General features: G+C 42.6%; 1 protein-coding gene across 1 annotated transcript in view; it reads left to right on the top strand.

Moving 5' to 3' along the window:
• ZNF330 (zinc finger protein 330) overlaps positions 1 to 18,973 on the top strand; it is a 581,464-nt gene that overhangs the window by 382,574 nt on the left and 179,917 nt on the right. The gene's annotated exons all lie outside the window — the stretch shown is intronic.

The raw sequence follows: 18,973 nt of genomic DNA, 5'->3' as shown, positions 1-18,973 counted from the left end.
AGCACAGCTCAATACCCTTGCGACTATTGTGAACTCGTCCATGAGGCTCATCTCGTATGCGGCCAAAGGATCGAGTAGGGCTGTAGCTTCAGCGATTGCTCTTCGTAGACAATCCTGGATGCGGCTGTGCTCCTTTGCGGAAGCCTTCAAGTCTTCCTTTACTAACGCCCCCTTTGATGGTGCCACTCTTTTTGGCCCCAAAGTAAAGGAGACCCTAACCCAGTGTGAGCAGGAGGGAAAGACTCTGTCCGCTGTCGGAGTCAGTTTTTCCACCCCATCCAGACCGTACCCCAAAGGGCAACGAGGTGGAAAGATGTGGTTTCGTAAACCCCAGGGTTCTTTCCCAGGCACACAGGGTGATGCCCCCTCCAGAGGCAGAGGAGGGGGGCAGAAATGGAAGACGCCGCCCTGGCGGCAGAGGGGGTCCGCAGATCCAAGGTGACAGGGATACCATCCCTGGGAAGCCTTTCCAGCACTCCTGAGAGGAGGCCCGACTGTCCTGCTCTGGAGGCAGTCGGGGGTCACTTGGCTTTATACCCTCAGGCCTGGCAAAACCTTACTTCAGACAATTGGGTAAAAAGCATTATTACCAGAGGTTACAAAATTCCCTTTGTATTTCCCCCATTACCACAAAAAAGATTCGCAGATGTACCACCCCATCTGCGAAAACCTGCAGCTATAGAAATCTCAAAGCTGCTAGAAAAAAAGAGTCATCTAGCCAGTCCCGGGGACCAAAGAGGATCCGGAACTTACTCAAGGTTCTTTTTAGTTCCAAAAAAGACAGGGGACTGGAAGCCAATTCTGGACCTAAGCACTCTCAATACATTTGTGAAGAAAGAAAAGTTCCGGATGGTCACGCTTCAATCGATCCTTCCGTTTTTACAGAAGGACGACTGGATGTGCTCAATAGATCTCAGGGACGCCTACTACCACATCAAAATGGCCAGAGTGTCCAGAGATCACCTGCGCTTCCGGCTGGGAGCCAGCCACTTTCAGTTTCGGGCCCTGCCCTTTGGTCTAACCTCAGCCTCCAGGGTTTTCACCAAATGCATGGCAGTGGTAGCGTCTCACTTGAGACGCCTAGGATTCCGGGTGTTTCCATATCTGGACGACTGGCTCCTTACTGCCACCACCGAGCGTCAACTGATACAGGCCAGGGACTACACAATCAGCTTTTGTACTCGGCTAGGGATTTCGATAAATTTCGAAAAATCTGCGTTACAGCCCTCGCAGCATATTTCATTTAATGGGGCAGATCTAGATACCCGTTCTTCGCTACTAAAACTCCCCGCCACAAGAATAGCTTCCCTGCAAGAACACGTATCTCTCCTGCTATTGTCCAAAAAGTCCCCAGCCAATCTAGTCCTGAAAGTCTTAGGGCTCATGTCAGCTTCCCTCATTGCAGTTCCCATGGGGAGGCTACACATGAGAGTTCTTCAATGGCTGCTGTTCGCACAGTGGTCGTTCCAGCAGTTACCGCTGACACACTAGATTCACATAACGAATACCTGCAAAACACACCTGTCTTGGTGGTTACAGAATCACAACTTCAGCGGCCGACCGTTTGTGTTACCCAAACCAACAGCCACAGTGACCACGGATGCTTCCCTGATAGGGTGGGGGGCATCTTTCAGGGACAGACAGTCCAAGGCCAATGGTCCAGCGTAGAGTACAACCTGCACATAAATGTTCTAGGGATGAGGGCAGTGTTTCTAGCGTTGCAACACTTCTCCCCCCTTCTACCTCTAGGGACTATTGCAGTACAGACGGACAGTATGTCTGTAGTTTGGTACATAAACAAACAGGGAGGAACCAAGTCTTACCAGTTGTGCAGAGAGGCCATGAGAATTTGGCAATGGGCAGAGTCCACGGGTCGCTTTCTATTAGCAACGCACATCCCGGGGTTATCCAACGTCATAGCGGACAGGTTGAGCAGAGCCATCCTGTTACCTCACGAGTGGTCCCTCAATCAGAAAGTAGCGGAAAGGATTTTCCGCAAATGGGGCCAGCCTTGCTGCGATCTGTTTGCGTCTCCAATGAACACCAAATGCAGAAGCTACTTTGCCCTTTTACCCCCTCCAGGGGATGTCCCCAGGGACGCTCTGATTCACGATTGGCCCCCGGGTCTCCTATACGCGTTCCCTCCTATACCACTGATCCCGAAATTTCTTCAGAAAGCCAAAGACCAGGAGAGGACTATAATTCTCATTGCCTCATTCTGGCCTCGACAGATTTGGTTCCCCTTTCTTCAAGCCCATCAAATACAGGAGCCCTGGATTCTGGACCCAGTGCCAGATCTGCTGACTCATTCGTCAGGAGCTCCTCACCCGTCGCTTCTATCCCTCAAGTTAGCAGCCTGGCTGCTCCGCTTCCCTACTTAGCCAGGTCTGATCTTCTTTCTCCGGCGGTTCAGAACATTCTGGTCACCTCTCATAAGGCTTCCACTACTAAGATCTATTCTAGTAAGTGGAAACGTTTCGTCTAGTGGGCGACTACACAGCATTTGGATCCTTTAGTAGCCCCCTAAACAAGATTTTGGAATTCCTGCCCATTCTGTTTCACCAAGGAGCATCTACTGCCACTTTAAAAGTTCAGTTGGCCGCTATTTCCAACTTTCACATAGGAGAAAACGGAGTTCCTATTATGGTTCATAGGCTTTGTAAGGCCTTCATGAAAGGGTCTTTTCATCTCAGACCAACAGTTAGGTCACCTACAGCTCCTTGGAATCTAAATTTACTTTTCTCCCAGTTGATTTTACCACCCTTTGAACCAGCTTCTTCCTGTTCCTTAAAGTTCTTGTCCTGGAAAACTCTTTTCCAAGTAGCTATCACTTCAGCCAGACGAGTATCAGAACTTCAAGCACTTTCCATCAAACAGCCGTATTTAATTTTTCACCCTGACAGGGTATCATTACGCACCAACCCTTCCTTTCTCCCTAAGGTCTGTTCGGTTAACAACATTAATCAATCCATTGAGCTTCCTACATTTTTCAAAAACCACTCCCAACAAGCTGGAATACATGTTACACAAATTGGATGTTCATAGACGACTCAGATTCTACCTGGATAGAACTAAGGACGGCGGACCAACTCTATATCCTTTGCAGACAACAAAAAGGGCATGGCAGTGACGAAGCGTACACTTTCTAAATGGCTAACTCATTGTATAACCTTCGTGTATTCTGCTTCAAATGAGATTTTGCCCACCAAACCAAAGGGACATTCTACTAGGTCAGTTTCCACATGTCATGCGGCTCGTCTGCCATTGGACACTATTTGTGTAGCCGCCACTTGGTCTAAACCGCATACATTCATCACTCGTTATAAAGTTGATAAGACTTCCAGGGATAGACATCTTTTGGTTCCACTGTGCTCAGGAACGTTCTTCCATGAGTCACTCAGGGTAACGGAGCTAGGGATGCTACCCATGTGTAAGAACAAACGGCGAGATTGAACACTCTCACATAAAGAAGTTATGTCCTTACCATAACGTTCCATGTGGAGTGTTCATCTCGCCTTTGTTCTTACATCCCTACCCTCCCACCCACCCTCCCACCCTCAGGTCTGGAAGAACGTACGGATTTAGAAGTCTGGTCTGTTTGTCTCCCACTAGTGGTCTCTCTGTTGTTTCTACTGGCTTGAGCTAGTTTCCGCTCCTTATGTATACTTATGTATTCCTTTATTATTGATTACCTTTGTTATTGCTGGATCTGGTATTGTTTGCAAACTAGATCTGAGGTAGAGGCAGAGGGAATTGTGGGAGGTAGGTTGGTCTCGAGCTTCTCGTAGATGCAGAGCTTTGCTAAGCGGCCGACTCGGAGCCGAGGATCGGCTCCGACACCCATGTGTAAGAACAAAGGCGAGATGAACACTCCACATGGAACGTTATGGTAAGGACATAACTTATTTTTTTGTGAAATGACTCCTCTTCAACTATTTAAATTTATTGACCATCCCACTGTATTTCATAGAACCAGAATACAAAGTGCCCACCCCCTTCCAGTCTGTCTTGCTTTTATAAAATTAATGGCTGTTCACTTAGATACACACTGCAGTTCTTAGGATATTAACCCATTTTCCCATCTTGCCTTTAATATCTGCAAAATCTACTCCAAGAAATTGCCTCATGTTTACTGACAACCAGTTAATTCTCAAAGGACTGGTATGGTATGTAAGAGATGTATTTACACAGTGTCACTGGAGGCAGCACTGTCACATAAATGCACCATTAATGTTAGTAAGGTTGTCAGTAGTATACGCGCTGCATCTGTCACACAATTCAGAACAGACATACAGACCCACATATGTTGCGGCACTTAATTAGCTAAAATGTTGTTGTCCTCCATGGTGCTTTTTTTTAGGCAATGCCAAACTGAAAGTACTTCTGACATAGCAAATCAAAACCAAGAAAATCAAAAGGTGTTACTGCTCAGTGCTAAGAGTTTAACCAAAAAACTCCACTCCCAAGAAGCTTTCTTTGCTATAGAGAATGCTGATGTCTGTGGTCACTGAGACATGGTTTAAAGCCTTGGAGAGCACACAGACAGTTAACAAGGTTTTAATGCCTTCCACACATTTAGTCCAGCTATGTACACAGACAGGGATTAAAGATGGAGGTGTCTTGATTTACATCAAAAACAAATATATCTCAAGGCTGGCCAAAGAGGGCAATGCACTTGAGCTTCTCCACGTTCAAATCACCGCAGACAAAATCCAGTACCACTTACTTGTAAGCTATAGGCTCCCCATGACCCAGGAAAGCCATACTATGTATTTAAACTTGAAATGCTCACCATCCAACCCAATACAATATTTATGGACAGCTTTAATTATCCCACTATTAACTGGGAGTAATATATGACACCAAATGTACATGCAGAAAAATTCCTGGATTTTGAAATACAAACTCCCTGGACCAGATTGTCAGTAAACTAACCAAGGGTGCAGCAATACTGGATCTGGTCCTCACTGAAATGGGAGCTAGGATTACCAACTGTCCCACTTTGTGAGGGGCAGTCCAGCTTTGGGCAGTTGTGTCCTGCAAAGAAATAAAAAAATGGCAAATGTCGTGAGATTTTAGGACAAACATATTTCCTATAGTTTATGTAATAGTTGCATAAAACAGTTGTTCTGTATCTAAAGCACCTAAATTTCATAAGAAACAGAATAAGCAACTAAAATGTTACAAGAATAAGCTTTTATTTAGGCAAAAAAGTGAAGTTCTGTCCTTTATACTGGCCATGGGTATGTTTCGCCCTGTAAAATCTGGCATTTGTATCAAAAATGTCCCACTTTTGGCATTTGAAAAGGTGACAACCCTAATGGGAGAGTGTTACACACCCTGTAGTGTGAGGTCTTCTCTGATAAGGTCAGACCACATAATGGTCTCCTTTGAAGTAAAATAAAACCTGGAACCTCAGATAACCCTGGAATATTCAGGAACTGCTATAAGGCTAACTTCCTACTGTTAAGTAATAATCTGGCAAAATTTCAAGCCTCCATAAACCCTGAAAACACTGCTCTCTATGCAGAACTGTTCACAGAAACTCTATACAAGCATACTAATAGCTGCATAGAGGCTGCTGTATGAACCAGGAAGAAGTACAGAACTAACTCAAAAAACAAGCCACCCTGGTGGATTCACATCAGTAGGCTGTATTAACGGAGGGAAGAAAATCATTGCAAAAATTAGGAGGAGCAGCACCCAGCAGGATAAAACCACTCTCATCAAACTAAACAAACAACTCTGAGGACAATTGAAATCTACCAAAGCCATATTTAGGTAAATTGGGCCTCCCAGGCCAAGGACAAGTACAAGGCATTCTTTAGCTATGTCCACAACCTCAAAAGTAATGCACAGTTGTGTGTAGAGCTCTTTGTTAATAGAGCTACTTGTCAAGCAGGTATAGCAAACCTAATGGCCAACAAATTCAAATCCAACTTTACCCGTCTCCCCTCAAACCTATCCTCAGGTTATAAACTGCTATCACTAGGGAACAGGTCCTTAATGCTCTCTGTAAGGCCAAGAACACTGCATCAATAGACCCAGATAATATCCCAGGATGACTTCTAATTAGAATGATACGCGACCTGCCAGGCCCTCTGGAATTGCTGTTTTAACTATAGTCTCCAAACAGGCTTCATGCCTCATGAATGGAGAAAAGCAGCAGTCATCACTGTGCACATAGGTGAGCCATCTACAGAACCTGGAAACTACAGACTTATAAGCCTCACTAGTCTCATATCCAAAGCCATGGGAATAGCGGTCATGGAAATGATCTATAATGATATAGGAAATCTCCAGATACTGGATCCAACCCAATTTGGTTTCGTTAAGGGCAGGTCATGTCTACTCACCCTGGTGGACTTTTGAGAAAGTCACCAAAGCAATGGATGAGGACAAAATGGTTCACACTACCTACCTTGACCTAGCAAAGGCATTTGACACAATACCTCACTTGGGCATTGTAGACAAACTACAGAGATTGGGCACAAGCCCTTATGTCACCCAGTGGATAGCTAGCTGACTCGCAGACAAATCTCAGGAAGTAATAATTGGGGAGTCCACCTCTACAAAGATGCCCTGTCACAAGCTGAGTCCCCCAGGGATCGGTCCTGGGACCGCTCCTTTTTGCATTTACTTCTCTGGAGTCAAGGCCAATATCAGTGTTCTCTGGCTGACTATATTTGCAGATGATTGCAAATTATGAGCTGTCATTGAATCCCCCACTGACATAAATGTTCTGCAGGAAGGGCTGACACAGACAGTCTGTGTCTGAGCCATGGACTAAAACTAAATGCCAAGAAATGCATAATAGTATCCTTTGGGAAGTCATCCACCCTTGGTAACCATCATATTGACAACACATCCCTAAGAGCTGACCCAGTAGTCTTGGACTTTGTGACACATACAGACAGTAAACTAGCTTTTGACTATCACATGTCTACAGCAGTGAGGAGTCATTCTATGTTGTGCAAATTATAAGCAAAGGTATAGCATCTAGGTCCAAGGAAGTCATTATTCTACTGTATTTGGCATTCATCAGACCTGTCATTAAGTACAGTGTTGCCTTTGGTATGTACCTAACCAGGCATATCTAACATTTGGAATTTCCACAGAGGTTCCTCTCTAAAAGAATGCAGGGTTGTAAGTAACATGTTCTGTGCAGACCACCTCAATGCCCTATAGCTGTATCTGTCTCCTACAGTCAGTTGAGGGTAGATTTATTCCTGACAAAGTATCGTCAGACCCCACTCTGATGGACCTCCTGCATTTCTGCAAAACAAACAGCACCAGAATTACCTGTTTTAAAGACTTGAACCTTGCCTGAGATATAAATAGGACTTGCTGAAGAGACGGGTATACATCGCAGAGACTACCCCTTCTCTGGAACAGGCTCCCCATCTTTGTGGAGCAGAGTTTCTTCCTAAACCAATTCCAGTGAAACTTGGACAATTGGATGGGGGAGAAATTGTTTCCCTGGTTTGGCACCCATGTCTCTAATGGACTCTTGCAGCTTGTAAATGGTTCAACTCCCAGGCTCCTGATTATAAATGTTTCATCTCCCAAGCCTCTGCTTACACTTATGAAGGGTCCAGAATTTGTCAGAAATTTGGGGTGCATGGCTAGGCTTAAAAAGAAACTTGTAGTCATTAGGCTAGTAAAAACATATGAAGGATGAACCAGAAAAGCTGTTCTCTCCTTAATTTCAAGTTTTATTTTTTATTGGACTGCTTGTCCTTGTACCTTCTAATTTTACATTTCTGTTGGTAAATAATGCCCAGATCTCTTGATTTATTGCCTTCAGCTTTAGTCACTTGGTTTCCATGGAAACATAAGAACAGAATGTACTTCCCTACTAACACTGGACGTTTATTTGCTAAAGGAAAACTGGTCATAACATTGTGGTCTCTCAATTAAAAAAAGTTACTTAAACAAAAAATGTCATTAAATGAATACAAGGGCATTAATTCAGGCTTTCAAATTTGCAAAATTAAAAATAAACATTTCAACTATATAAATATATTATGTTAAATTATATTATAGCAGTAACCACGGTTGGGTGTTTCTCTGGATTTACCCACAGCTGGTGTGGTTTGGTCACGGTTGGGTGTGGGTAATGCTGGATTTACCCACAGTTGGGGTTGTTTCAAACAAAACCATCCGTGGGCAAATCCAGTATTACCCATACTCATGGGTTGTTGCTGTTATACAATGGTGTTAGTTTGCATTGTGTTGTTATTTAGGTTTCTGTTTTTTTTATTTTGCATTCTTCCACTTTTTCTGAGAGAAAATAGTCCCAGACTTTTAGTTTTTCGTTTTCTTTTAATAGTAGTTATTATTTTTTTCCAGAGATATAAGGAGAGAATTATATAAGTAAATATTGTTTTTAAAGCAATCAGGGTGTTCGTTTTGGAATATTAATATGTACTGTTTAAGTACATCTGTGTATTTATTGTAACTGTAAATAATTTTAGGTATTGGTAAAATACATGGGTTGTTGTGGTTATTTTAAGTGTTTATTGGGGCTATAACAGCTTTTCTTTGTGTTTAGCCTAGTATACTGTCACTGAATTGCAACTGCTCAAGTAGTGCTCAGAACTGTCAGCTGTCCATATTTTTGCAGAATGTCCAGATTTTTGCCTCATATTTTTGTGGTCATAAAATTAGTTTTTCTGAGAAGTCAGTGGGTAATGTAAGGATTAAAATCACTAAATAATGTCAGGCATTTGAGTTTCAGTCTTCATATAATTTAGGAAATACATGCCAACACAGATAGTATTATTTTAGCAAGCTGGTTACGTTGTAAGAACAATATTTAACATGTGTCTGTATTTTTGGGTGTTTGTCTGTGGATTACGTCAGGCTTTGTCCAAATTTCTTGTGCTTAGAGGTATGGTAGTGCTTTACTGCTGTTTTGTGGTTTGTTTGGTTTGAACTGAAGCAAAATGGAAAAATGAAAACCACACTTCCTGAAGGTGCATCGCAAGCAGGTCTGCAAGCCGTAGGTGAAATCAGCTTCCCACTATGCTAGATTTCACTTACAGCTTGCAGTCCTGCTTGCGAGGCACTTTCAGGAAGTGTTTGTGGTTTGACTAAGTTTTAAGATGTTGCATATGCGAACAGGAAAGTTCAGCCACTCTGATACTTCAGTGGCCAGACTTTTTCCTGTTGGGATATACTGGATTTACATTGGGTATGCTTGTTTGATTGGGCAGTCAGCGTTCTTGTTTTATGGAACTTGCAATGTTCCATTGTATAGTGTATTATACCGTATTGTTTTATATTCAGTGCACATTTACACCCTGTCTTCTACCCGAACTGCTCAAGATTTCAGCCCATTAACTCAAACATGCTTTTGCCTAGTCTTTCTACTCTTTTTACACTGTAATGCCTACATTTCTTAAAACTAAAAAGAAAAAACATATTTGTTTACTTTAGTATCCTCGTCACACACAAGATAAAAAGCTTTACTTTATAACATGCACCTTATTATGAAATGCTTTATGTGAATACTGTTAAGAACAAATATTGTTTTACTTAGTTACCTATGTCTTTTTTCCCTCTTGGTGTCCTTACAAGGGTACATGCAAGTCAGTCCCACCATAAACGAGACAAAGTCAACAAAAGTCCAATCTTTTCTTTTTCTTACCTTTGTTTTCTTGTAAAGCCATATTTGCAAATGTGACTGATGCTGTATAGTTTCGCACTTATTCACTAATTTCAGTGTTGCTGGTCTTCCTGTTTGTCAGTCTTCCAACCCCAGACTCTGGTTTAAGTTGAAGGTACTTCCAGTTCTAGTCAACTCCTGTGCTTTTTTTCTGTCTCAAGCATTTTCATTTGGAACATTGGAAAATGTTTCACTGGCAAAGTCTCTGAGCTTTATTATCAGATGAATGAGAAGCAGAGTCCGCTTCTGTTTGATGCCTCATTTTTTGTAAGACAAACTTTTGTATTTCCTCCTTAGCCTGTTTTTCATAAAAAAATTACTTTGTTCCTCCAAGAAAAATATTCTGAAAACAGCTGGATGCTGCAGTTTGAATTTCACATGTGCGTCTCGACATCCCCTGATTTCTGGAATAAATTTGCTTCTTTTCTACGTGGTATACATTAAATAATCATGCTGTGCCATCTTCAGTTTTTAATAATTTGCCCTTCTGCTACAGTTTTGTCAGGATCAACCCTTTCTGCTGGTATGATTGCATCTTGACTAATACAGGTCTTGGCTGCTTTCTTATGGCTGGGTTTGGAGCATACACACAATGTGCCCTTTCAATTAATAAATCCCACGGTGCAGTACTAGTCCAGTTACTTATTTGTGCTTTCATAAATTAATGCAGTCTGTTCCTTCCAGTTTCTCTGGTACAGCAGAAAATCTCAGGTTTTCTCTCTGCTTTGGCCTCTGCCATTTTTGAAACAGCTCTTCCTGAGCAATCTTGTAATAAACTAGCCTTTTTTGTTCATTTTGACCACTGATTTTTGCAGTTTTATCAGCTCATCTGACTAGTTTTTAAAAGCTTCTTCTATTTTTTTCCAGCCTTTTGTTATTCAGTGTTTCATTTATTTTAATCAGCTATGAACCTATTCGATGTAATTTTACCTCTGAATTACTGGAAGCAGTCTCTTGTACCAGAGTTGGAGCTTGAACTGCTTTTTGCTGAACAGCTGCAGGAGTCTTCCCAGTCAGCATTTTCTCTTTACCTGTTCTAGTTGATTTTCTTTCATGCTGTCATTCTTTGCTGGCATCTGGGGAGTGTACTTAACTAGTCAGTAACTTAATTTTACTGCAGGCATAATTACTGGGTCTCATCTGTCATTTTCTTTTTTTTACACTGGAGATCTTAAATTAAGCTGTTTATCAGTGTGCATCCATCTTGGAAAGTCCCCATATTAAAAGCAGCATGAAAAAACAAAAGAAAACACAACTTTAATAACATTTCTGCTTTATTTAAAAAAAAACTTTATGAAGCATCGTTCACCCACCCAGATATACACACAGATTCATTGAACCTATTGCCTAAGTCATTTATCACGTAAGTGGAAAAAAGAACAATAATCTTTTGATTAAATTTGCCTGTTTGAATCGTATTTACTGAAAATTGTTACAGAATAAAATGCAATTTACTGTTTACATTTTATGGGCATCCAAGATGTCTGACTCTTGAAACTGTATAATGATATCTTCGCATACCTCTCAACCTTTTAGTGCAAGAAATCTGGACAAAGCCAGACTTAATGGGGGGGCAAAGGCCCCCAAATAGGGACAAATTTTAAATATTGCTCTAATAAACTTAGAAAATCATTAGAATAAGAGGATCTGTGTTATCATGCATTTTTTTGAGGATGCGAGGTCTGAAACTCAAACGTATGTCACCATTTATTGGCTTCAATCCTCAGATCATCCCAGTAATTTTGCCAGAAAACCACAAATTTTATGAGGAAAAGAACAAAAATATGAAACAAAAATCTGGACGTTCATCAAAAATCCGGACAGTTGAGAGGCATGTGTCTTCCTTCTGTAGTGATGTATACTTTGTGGTAATTTCAGTGTGTATTGCATACTTTTATTTCAAATGCAACTTTTTATATTGGTACAGACTTCAGTATTGCCACCAGCAGGACACTTGAAATAAAAGCCTTGCATACAAGTCTGCAAATGCATTTTTTTCTCTAGCACTGACCTCTAACAACTGAAACACATCTGTACACGAATTGGTCTCCTCATTTGGACAGTGCACGTTACTGTGTTTAATGTGTCATATCCTATATGCCTTTGTAAATAAACTGTGGAGAAAGCAGATAACTACTTAGACTGCAAGCATGTCCACTAGAGATATATCTTTTGTCACCAAGGACCGCAGTAGAATTTTGTTTTGAATGGGCTAACTCCATTGTCCAGTGTGAAACTGATATGAAAACACCCGATTCATCCAAATTGTTCACCAGGTTTTCAGGAATTGCTTCATTGGCATGCACCCTTGACATATGTTGTAGAAAAACTTCATTCTCCTTTGTGATATTCCATGAACACACCTGTTATGTCCAGATCCCTCCTCTTGTTTTCCGGTACTACTACATTGGAGCATGCTCTTCAGTTACAGTGTAGACGACACTGCCTTACTTTTTGAAAGTTTTTTGAGAAAGTATCCCATTCTGTTCATGAGTTCTCTTGCCCATTTAATTGATTTTCACTCAGTAGATTTGGTGAGTTTTCTTTCACAGTACCTTTGCTGGTGCCATTGCATGCATTTCTCTTCTAGGTCTTGTAATAGCAAGCATGGTCTGACATGCTCTTTATGAGGGAGGAAGGACCTTATATGATGCAGCACCATACATTTCTTCATTTCTTGTAGGTAATCTGTTTTAAAACTGTATATAGTGCACTTATTTTTGGAGAGGCCAGTTTATACTTCTTGCAGTTTTACTCCTGGCCATTGCTCCATCTGTGACATACTTTTAAAAAACAAGTCTGTATTCCAGGTTTTAACATGTCTGTCTTTTTTGTGTTGGAGGGAGTCTTTTCCATGTTCCATCAGTGCTAATAACACCGCGTTCATCTTTATATTTATTTGCCAAAGATTTTTTCCCTTCTTTCTGTCTTTTTGCCTCTTTCATCACCCACAGGTGAGGATGTGCTTCACAGAGACTGTTGTGTCTTTCACTGTATTTAACAGCATAAAATCTGTCATTTCTGACTCGTTTGATTGGAGATGTTTACTTGTACTATACAGAACCTAGCAGCGTTAATTTAAACCACCACCATGAAAGGCCTATTATTCACTTTCATAAATGTACTTGATATATGCATTCCTTTTACAGAAGAGGTTTTATGATTCTACATCTACATAATAGCTGTAGTGGCAAGTTATTCTTTTCCTGTAGAGACCTTTTGGTTCTGCATTCATTTATAGCAAAAGGCTATACATCTGAATTTGTACCATCTGTACATGTGTATGAACAAAAGCAGCATTTCAAAAGGCTTTGTAAAAAGAGGAAGAACTATGTATTTCAAAGACCTTTTGTAACATTATAGTTTCTGATGACTGGGGAAACAAATGTACCTCAAATTGACATGCATATGTGAGCACCTAGTTAGACCATAGCCTTTCATTTAGCTATCGTATTGAGAATACAGTTGGCAGTGTATGAACCAAACAAAATGTGTATACATACTTTCAAATCTAATCAGTGATGCAGCAGGTAGCACACTTGCCTTTGTTATATTAGGCTGTGGGTTTTATTTCCACACCAGGTAGATGGATTGCTGACACTGCAGTGAAGTGTAATGGTGAAGCTACACCCATGTGTAGTGTGGCCCTTTGGATGAGATGGTAAACTGCGGTCCCATCTCCTTCAGTTGGCAGTAGCTCAGGGGGATATAAAAGACCCCATGCACCTATCAAAAAGAGTAGGGAAGATGTTATTCATGTTTCACTGTTGCAGTCATCACATTTGGGTTATCTGCCTGCAGGTAGCCCTCACCTGGCCTGAATACCAGAGTCTTGGATTCCTGCATCGGATGCTGTCTCTTCTACCATGACGTCAGGTCATCAGGGGTATAAAACATGCAGCGACACCATTACATCAGTCTTTTTTGCTGTGCGGTGCCCGAAGCAGAAGCAGTTAACACGTGCCAGTCGGCCAACTCCTGAAATTTTCGTTTTCGAGTTTCAGAGCCGAAGTCTTCAAAAAAAGATAAGTACCCTGTCGGGGATCTTTTTTCTTACTCCAACCGATGTCAGTGAAAGTTAACAATTGTCTTACCTGTGGAAAGCAAATACCGCATAAAGATTTTAATTCGTACTGCATTCCCTACTTAGGCCCCCAGACCATGACGTCCCTCGCTATCAGTTTTGTGCCTTGTTCAACCCCGAAACTATTCGTCGTCAGGCTATCTTTGCAGCACATTATTTTGGTACTCTGTATCCGTACTCCAAAATGGCTTCATTAAGCCATCCAACTATAGACCTTCCGAAAACACGTAAGGATAAAGACAGACCGCATAGGTCCAAAACTGCTGACAACGCTTCCGTTAAGCAAATTGCCAGTCCGGGCGCTTTCACAGCCTCTGATACCCGCTACTTCAGATTCGCAGGCCTCTACTGAGACCCATTCGGAATCCCGTATGCGGTGAGATGCTTCTTCAACTATGGAACCTGCTGATATCTCTACCTTGGATGGGTCCGGAGCTGGTGTGCAGGCACGGGCTTCTGAGGGTATATTCAGGCCTACAGACTTGCATTTTAACCGATGCCATCTTCTTCATCCAGGCCTGAAACTTGCACCACGCCTAGAAAACCGATGTCCAAACCGCATGCTCAGGCCCATATGCCTAAAAAACCAATGCTTAGAATGGCTGAAGACCTTATTACCTTAATTTGGGGAAGCCAGCCTTCCCCCTCTGAGAGACTTAGAACTGATTTTCCTTCAGATTCTTCTGATCAGGACTCTGGTATTTCTGTTCCTTCTGATTACCAGGATTTGCCCTTATCTACCTATGAGAATTCTGTTGCAGAGGATTCAATCCCCTCTGCTTCCCCTCCAGAAGATTTTTCTTTTGGTGAAACCTTGCACATTCTTAGGGAGCATTTCCGCTGGGAAAGCCAGGATTACTCTGCCTCCAAAAAGAGGCTTAGAGAATTCTTACTCCTTCCTCAACACAGGCCTTTAGCTGTCCCTCCTGTTCTGGATATTGTAGATGATGCTTTCTTGGAATCTAGCCTTTCCTCAGACACTTTACCTCCAGCTCCCAGAAAACTTAACAGGTATTAAGAGTACCTGACTCTCAAGTTCCTCTTCAAGAATCCTACTGCGGATCCAGAGACCATTTCCCAAGGACCAAAAGGCATTAAGGCTACTGCTGCCAAAAATCCTACCCCTTCTGATAGAGATTCTAGAGCCTTGGACAGATGGGGTAAGAAGGTATACACTTCTGCTACTTTGGTCATTAGGGCTTTAAATTGGCAGTTTCATATGTTAATGTACCAGCAGCATATTATGGGACTGCTTAAACAGAAAATGATGTTGATTCCTGACTGGGCTGAACACAAAGAATTACAGGATTTAATGCATTCTGCAGAACAAGTTGGTAAACATACTTTGCAATGTGGTTTTGACTCTTTAGAAGCATCTTGCAGGGCTGCTGTCACTGGGTCTGTACTTAGAAGGCATGCTTGGCTTAAGGAGCAAAACTTGCCAAATCATGTTGAAGCTAAATTACTGGATGCTCCCTTAAACCAAGACTGCCTGTTTGGCAACAAAGCAGAAGTAGTACTTAAAAAGATGGAGGAAAAAGCTAAATCTATGCAAACTGTTAAAGATTTCCTGCAAGTGCAGCCTCCCAGATTTAGTAGGCGTTGGCCTTCAAAGAATTGGTCATTTCCAGTCTCTTCCAGGCCTTCTCAGTCCAAACCCAGAAACAGCAGACCACCTAGGATACAGGCTCAGGCTGTGCACAGGCCTAAGCAGTGGGGGGCTCCCACATCCAAAGCAGGGAGTAGTAAGCCACCCCACTACGGAAAAATGGCACAGTGACTTAACCTTAACCCTTCCAAGCCCTGCTCAACTGCCTGCTCCCTTAGGAGGAAAGCCCGTCCTGCATGCAAAAAACTGGGAACTCATTACCCAGGACAAATGAGTTTTGAATATAGTTTCCCAAGGATACAGATTTCACTTCCATACCCTACCAACACCAGACGGTTGGCCAGACATACCCCCAAATCAGTGGGTGGAGGCCCAACAGGAGGTTCTCTCTCTCCTAAGTATCAGGGCTATTCAACCTGTCCCAGCAGAACAAAGGGAACAAGGTTTTCATTCAAGACTCTTCCTGGTACCCAGAAAAGACAGCTCCTGGCGTCCTGTCCTGTACCTGTCTATTCTAAACACCTTTCTGGTAATTCCAAAATTCAAAATGCTAACACTTCCACAGCTGCTTCCTATGATAGGCAAAGATGCCTGGTTGGCAACCTTAAGACTTAAAGGAAGCTTACCTGCACATTCCAATAAGGGAATCTTGCAGGAAATACCTACGCTTCAGGGCAGGCTTTATGCACTATCAGATGTTCATCGTGTTTCACTGTTGCAGTCATGACTGTGTAGGGTTCTCCCCTGCCGGCAGGCAGTCCTCAGTCGGCCAGAATCCCAAAGTCTGGGTCCGGCGGCTGCTGTTCAACCATGCTCCCTGACGTCAGAACACCAGGAGTACAAAGCTGACAGCCGACGCCATCTTCTCCAGTCTTTCTTGCCGTGCGGTGATAGCAGTTCGCAAGTGCCGGTCGGCTGACTCCTGACAATTTTTTCTGATAAACTTCAGTCCGAAGACTTTCTTCTCCACTCAAAGCTAAGTACCCCGTTGGGGAAACCTTTTCTTGCTCCAGTCCGATGTCAGAAAAAGTTAATAATTGTATTTCATGTGGGAAGCAAATACCTCATAAGGATTTTCATTCATACTGTATTCCTTGCTTAGGCCCTGACCACGACGTAGCTAGTTGTCTGTTTTGGGCTAGATTCAATCAATGTACAATTAAACGAAGGTACGATTTTGCTTTTCATTACTTCGGTAGGCGCTTTAACTACAAAATGTCGTTGGATACGGTTCCGGCTACCGGAGTTCACAAACGTCGCAAGGATAAAGACAGGCCTCCGAGGTCCAAATCTGATGGCGCACAAGCGGAGCCAGCTTCAGGTTCGGCCATCATCAGTGAGGCGCTTTTGCAGCCCCTGTCATTGGCCATTTCAGAACCAATGGCCGAAACGGACTCTCATGAGGAGCCAACCAGGCCTTTGAATATTTGTATGCTTCTTCGGATGGGTCCGGAGCCGCTGTGCAGGTACCGGCTTCCGAAGGGGTTTTCAGGCCTACTCAGCTTCTAATAAAGGCAAAGCCAAAGACAAAGGCAAAGACTCCTTCTGAATCAAAGACTGCAACACAGGCCTCTTCTGAACCGGCTCCCAAGTCACAGAAACAGTTACTCAAGATGGCGGAGGGTTTACTTACTATGATTAGGGGTTCACATCCCCCTCCAGATAAAAGGCCAAGGCAGGATGTTTATTATGATTCCTCTGATCAGGCTTCTGTTTCTTCAGTTTCTTCTTCTGACCAGGAATATTCTTTCCCTCCTTATGAGGATTCTGATGCTGAGGAATCCATTCCTTCAGCTTCTCCCCCTGAGGATTTCTCTTTTGGGGAAACTTTGCATGAAATGAGGGAACATTTCCACTGGGAAGGACAGGAGTATTCGGAATCTAAGAAAAGATTAAGGGATTTTCTTCTTCTCCCCCAACATAGATCCCTGGCTATTCCTCCTGTTTTGGATATTGTGGATGATGCTTTTTCGGGGGCTAACTTAACCCCTGACTCTCTTCGTCCTGCTCCTATTAAGCCTGATAGATATTACAGGGTTCCTGATTCCCACCAGTTTTTATACAAGAACCCTTCTGCTGACCTTGAAACCATTTCTCAGGGTCCTAAGGGAGTTAAGGCCGCTTCTGACAAAAATCCCATTCCCACTGAAAAGGATTCTAGAATCTTTAGAAAGATGGGGCAAAAAAGTGTACACTTCTGCTACTTTATCCATTAGGGCTGTAAACTGTCAGTTTCATATGCTGAAATACCAGCAATTTATCTTGTCTGTTTTAAAACAAAAGCTTACTTCCATTTCTGCCTGTGCAGATGATAAGGAATTACATGAGTTATTGCATGCCACTGAACAAGTTGGGAAGCATGGTTTACACTGCGGATTTGATGCCCTGGAGGCTTCTTGTAGGGCTGCTGCCTCCGGCACAGTCATTAGAAGACACGCATGGCTAAAGGAACAAAATTTGCCAGAACAAGTAAAAGCTAAATTATTGGATGCTCCTGTTGAGCATAATGTTTTGTTTGGATCAAAAGCTGAAGAGGTGATTAAAAAGATGGAGGATAAGGCGAAATCCATGCAAACAGTTAAAGATTTCTTACAAGTACAGCCACCAAGATTTAGCAGGAATTGGCCTTCTAAAAATTGGTCCTTTCCCACTTCAGACAGGCCTCAGAGGGGTAGATATAGACGCTCCAGTGGAAGGCCTCAAACACAAGCTTCTTGTTGACCAAGACAGTGGACTGCCTCCACCCCTAGGGGAGGGGAGGACAGGTCACAAACTCATAGGAAACAAACTCAATGACTCCCTCTGTTGGGCTGCAGGAACTTCTTGCCTGGAAGCCCCTCTCGGAGGAAAAAACTCTCTTTTTTATCAAAATTGGACTCCTATAACCCAAGACAAGTGGGTTCTGGATGTGGTTTCAAGAGGTTACAAATTCCATTTTCATACCCTGCCAAGGCCAAGCGGATGGCCAGACCTTCCAAAACATCAATGGACAGAGGCCTTAAACCAGGTGGAAGCTCTTTTGGCTATGAAAGCCATAGAACTGGTTCCACTTTCAGAGATGGGACAAGGTTTTTACTCAAGGCTCTTTCTAGTCCCCAGGAAGCAAAACTCATGGAGACCCATTCTGGATCTGTCAGTCTTGAACACCTTTCTAGACATTCCAAAATTCAAGATGCTTACTCTACAGCAGCTACTTCCAATGCTGTCCAAAGATGCATGGATGGTAACTTTGGATTTAAAGGAGGCATATTTACACATTCCCATCAGGCAGGAACGCAGAAAATACCTCAGGTTCATGGCCGGATCGAGGCACTTTCAATTCTCTGTGCTGCCCTTTGGATTGTCTACTGTGCCCAGGGTCTTCACCAAATGCCTGGCTCCAGTAGTAGTTTACTGCAGACTCAAGGGAATTCAAATTTACCCTTATCTGGACGATTGCCTAATTCAGGCAGACAGCAAGGATGTCTTACTCCAGCATCTAGAATTTGTACAGAACCTCCTCAAGTTCCTGGGATTCTCTGTAAACATAAAGTCAAATTTGACACCCTCACAACAGATAACTTTTCTGGGTGCTCTTCTAAACACCACAACCCAGATGGCATTTCTGACA

This window comes from Protopterus annectens, chromosome 2.part1, assembly GCF_019279795.1.
Source record: "Protopterus annectens isolate FY-2018-M chromosome 2.part1, PAN1.0, whole genome shotgun sequence".
Lineage (NCBI taxonomy): Eukaryota > Metazoa > Chordata > Ceratodontiformes > Protopteridae > Protopterus > Protopterus annectens.
This window is presented reverse-complemented; position numbering and strand designations above follow the sequence as displayed.